We start from the raw sequence: 5,000 nt of genomic DNA, 5'->3' as shown, positions 1-5,000 counted from the left end.
TTGCAATATTGCTGGCGAGATGTCTAAAAAAATAAGAATAATATATCAATAGAAAATTTTTTTTTATGCCTTTACATAAATATATGCTATTTACTTTTCCTTAATACTTATTGCATATAGATGTGTGTGTCCAGGAGGTTCATTGGGCCCCCAGTGCAAGATACTATCGAGAACCTTCAGCGGATCAGGCTGGGGTTGGGTGAAACCTCTACCACCATGTTTGCCCACAACGTTATCCCTCAGGGTCCTAACTAGGAGACCTGACGGATTACTTATGTATTCTGGTCCCCTTGTCCCACATTCGCAGCTTTTTGGGGCATCCTATTGGAATTTTCAGTCTCCCATGCTTGCTCTCCAAGTGATACAGAATAAGCCTGAGCTCATTGTCGAGGGCATTGGGAGTTCCTTCGCTCTCAAAGTAAATGCTTCTATTACCGATGGCGAGTGGCACACCATCCATCTTCACTTGCATTCACAAGTTAGTGAAATTTGTTTCCTTTTACGTATTGACTTTTAAATGTTGGACAGAAAACAAAACATTATTTGTGTTACTTATATACAAAGCAAAAATGCTTGAAAGTAAGCCATTGCCAAATAAATTTCATAAATAAATGCTGAATTTGTTGTATATGGTTGAATATGCCATGCTTAGAAGATATATTTTTGTTTGCAATGCATACATATTTGAGGAGAATCAGCATCACTATAGACATTCTTTTTTATGCAAAAGAAAATAAGTTGTCCTAAGAAAGTATTATAAATCCAAGTTAATCAAGAAAACAACTGCAGTATAAAAGATAATTCCCACGCGAAACATTCTTTTCTATATTTTTCATATCCTTCATAACTATTTATCAATTTTTCATTTTTTGGAATTTAACCCAAAATATGAAGGTTTCGAACTAAAAGACAGTACTATGATTATAATTCTTAGCACTCATAAGTACGTGGTTATTGGATATCAGCTTTTAATAGCAAAACCTGCAGGGCGTGTATGTAAACTATAAAAAACCTTGAAACGTACTAAGCTTATTATTATAATATAAATTTACCTGGAAAATCTCTCTCCTCAGGGAGCAGTGATGATGGTGGACTTCTGTGGTTTAGGATGGGACGAGAACACGACCGATGACTCCCATTGCGTTGCTAGAAAGTCCTGGGGACTTCCAGAAGGACTGAGATCGTGGGAGATATTAGGCCCTCTTCAGCTAGGGGGTCTAGCTCAAGGACCACAGCGGCCTGAAGATTATGGATGGAGTCGGGCCCCAACACCTTATTCACTCGATGGGTGTCTTTCAGATTTAACCATAAATGGTCAGGTGAGGTAATTTATTCAGTATCAAGGATGGCAAGTATTGTATAACTGAAAGTGATGGAAATACTGTTCAGTAGTAATGTTATTAGAGCGAGTAGTTAATTGGGAGATATTTTTTCTGTAAATTCAAAAGATGTATATAGATATATGTGTGTGCATATATATATATATATATATATATATATATATATATATATATATATATGTGTGTGTGTGTGTGTGTCTATGTGTGTGTTTGTATGACTATACTAATGTTGTGGTAGTAAGTGGTACAACCAAGAACCAAGAAACCTCTACTCTAGGAAATTGCTAATGGTCATTGTTCAGAAGACTCCTATTTATTGTTGTGGACCCTTTGGTGAGAGGAAATGTACCTAAATAACATATGATTTTTTTTTTTTTATAATGTTGGTCACTAACCTTTGCTCGGTATGAATAAATGGAAGTGGCGGTCTCGCTGCTTTATTTGCAGTTTCTGGTCTTGGATGAACTTGTATTGTAATAACTTTTGCTGGGTGTGAATAAAGGTAAGTGACGGTATTGCAGCTTTATTTGCAGTTACTGGACTTGGGTGAACCAGCGTGCAGCAAAGACAGCACAGCAGGATGCCATTCCCAAGAAGCCGCATGTTCTGGTGGTCCAGGAGCTTGTGGCATCAGAGGTGCTTGTTTAGGAGGGTTGAATACCCCTGAATGTCATTGTGACCCTGGCTGGACTGGAGCCAGCTGTGATACCCGGACAGTACCAGCCACATTAGGTTCTAAGTCATACATGAAACTGGCTCTTTCTTTCATTCCTTCATCAAGGGTTGTCAGCGTTCAATTGCGCGTCAGGACTCTTGGCGAAACAACAGGGATGCTAGTTCGTCTTGCTGCTCAACACACACAGCACACTTTTACTGTTCACGTATGTTTTATCAACTGGCCTCATCACATTTTATAGATGTGTTAAAACTGTAAAGTATCATAATTGACATAATGTACCATTTATAGCAGTGCGCTTGATTTTCATCAGTGTATCTTTTAATTCCTTCATGATTATATTGTCTTTTTTTTGCATTTTCAGAGCCTAGCTCTCTTCAAGGTACCCTGTAACTGCTGTTTTATTTCCCGTTTAGCTCCGTGCTGGGGTGGCTTGCGCTTCAGTGTCAGGTGCAGGGTGGACAGCCAGGGTTGCATGTGTGGAGGGAAGACCTATAGGAGATGGCCAATGGCACACAATCAAAGCAGAGAGACATGGCCACAATCTTTTAATCAGCGTTGACGGAGGAGGAAATGAATGGCGACTCAACAAATCACTACCTTCCTTAATGCCAGAGAAACCCAGTTGGCAAGAAGAGCTCACAGGGCCACCGATGCCACTGGAGATTGATAAACACGACGGGGTGACTGTCGGTGGCCTTCCCGAGTTCCTTGGCGTTAAGCTCGTGACTGTTGGAGAAGACTTGCAAGATAGTGAGTAGCTCCTTACTGAGTGAATACCAATAGAAACCTGATCATATAATACCGATGAAATCTGCTCATTTGCATAGACTTAAAATTGATATTCAATTTTTTTTTATCCTTAGCATGCATAGACGACTTAAGAGTGTCAGATCGCCAGCTGCCACTTCCTCCCGCAGTTAATGGTAGTACCTGGGGCCAAGTGACCACCTTAGATGGACTCATCAAGGGGTGTAACCCCCCTAATTCTTGTGTGAACACTACATGCGATCCGCCACTGTCATGCCATCCATCTTGGACTCAGCCTTCTTGCAGGTGAGCTGAAACTATAATTTTTTTTTTAATGAGAAAAAATTATGGGGGAAAGAATTCTTGGGAATTTTTTGCATTTAGAAAGTAATTCTTGGGAATTCGTACTGTTTGTATGACTGTTAGTTGCCATAGGTGCGAATCATATATGGAAGCTAAATGAGAGGTTCATGGAATGTAAGGTAGTGTATGTTTGTAAATGATACCTTACTGATCCCCAATAGTAAAAAGAAGCTTGAAAAACTTATAATTTTCCGTAAATGGTAACATTTACATAAATGTGAAAAGAGTAATGTTTTAATTGTCACTGGATACAATGAAGATGAAACAATAAATCGTAATATAGGGAGTGGCAGAGTAAAAGTGATTAGTTTGTTTGAGCATTTATGATTTTACTTTTACCAAATGGTTTATGGCAAAGTTAGTTTGTATCTTGCAGACAAAGGAAGAAATGTAGCATTGTGCATGAGGACCATTTGAAGATAGACTTCAACTGTTTTTTTTTTTTTTTTTTTTTTTTTTTTTTTTTTTTTTTTTTTTTTTTTTTTTTTTTTAAGAAAGAACAGATTGTTTTGCCAATAGTTCTGTATGTAAGTAATATTTTTATGCAGAATATGAAATGAATATAATGAACTGAAACTTATTAATTTTAAGATACATAGAAAAAGTATAAAATAAAAACTATCTTGTATATGTGCGAGAATGGATCGGATTCATTTTTACTTTTCGGCTATAAGTTTATAGCGTTTACAACACTTCAAAAAAGGCTAAAATCACTGGCTCAACACCACATGAACTAGCTGAACAGCCTTTGCAACTTTTACAACGCTTCCAGAAGGATAAAATCACTGGCTCAACACCACATGAACTAGCTGAACAGCCTTAAGCTTGGGATTAAGTAAAGAAATTAAATAATTTTGATTTATCAGAAAAGTATAGGAAACGGAAACCGTAACGGAACTGGATTGAGAGTGTGATAGATATATTGTAGCAACAGAAGTGTTGTTTGGAAAATAAGTCTTGAATATTATAATGTCTGCAGCTTTGCTTGTAAGTTCTGCAAGTTCCTTGCAATATGACTAATTCTCGACCCACCTTTTATAGTGTAAATTTGGCAAGAATTGATGTGCTGTTTTCCTTTGACTTGTAGCAAAATTTTCTGACCCATCGATTGTCTTGGAACTTGGAAGCTATTACCATCTAGTAGTTATTGGTGTTAATCCTTCAAGTACTGACCTGGTCAAATGTTAATCGACCTCTTTAATCCAATGGCTTCTTATGTAACGGACGTGTGTGTGTGCGTTTGTGTGTATGTGAAATAGATTGATAGGATATAATCATTTCCCACTTTATACTGAAATATTCCTTAAATATGAGAATTTTAATATAATTGAGCAAATGAAAACACTTTTGCATCAAACAAATATGAAAAATGTGAAAGTAAAATTATGTCCATAACACAAAAGTACCACTGCTTTCCCCAACCAATTTCTAGCTGTGGTCCCGGCCAACACCTTCTTGGATCCATTTGCGAAGACGTCGACGAGTGCTTGCTAGAACCATGCTTGCACAGAGGAACCTGTTATAATATGAAACCGGATTACCTTTGCGTTTGCGGCCCAAACCACATGGGAGACAACTGCGAGTGGACCAAAGTCTCCAGCGCCGGACACCCGTTAACCGCTCCGGCAGCCATTGCGGCAGTTACTCTGTCACTCCTCTTCTTAGGTGAGTTATGTCTCCCAACTATGAGTGGACCAAAGTCCCCACCGCAGGCCACCCGTTGACCGCTCCGGTAGCCATTGCGGCAGTTACTCTGTCACTCCTCTTCTTAGGTGAGTTATGTCTCCCAACTATGAGTGGACCAAAGTCCCCACCGCAGGCCACCCGTTGACCGCTCCGGTAGCCATTGCGGCAGTTACTCTGTCACTCCT

The 5,000-nt window shown here is 38.8% G+C and overlaps 1 pseudogene; it reads left to right on the top strand.

Moving 5' to 3' along the window:
* Positions 1-5,000, top strand: part of LOC137617900 (neural-cadherin-like) — a 31,777-nt pseudogene that overhangs the window by 18,805 nt on the left and 7,972 nt on the right.

The sequence above is a fragment of the Palaemon carinicauda genome, chromosome 24, assembly GCF_036898095.1.
Source record: "Palaemon carinicauda isolate YSFRI2023 chromosome 24, ASM3689809v2, whole genome shotgun sequence".
NCBI lineage: Eukaryota > Metazoa > Arthropoda > Malacostraca > Decapoda > Palaemonidae > Palaemon > Palaemon carinicauda.
The sequence above is the reverse complement of the archived record's forward strand: the minus strand, read 5'-3'. Positions and strand labels throughout refer to the sequence as shown.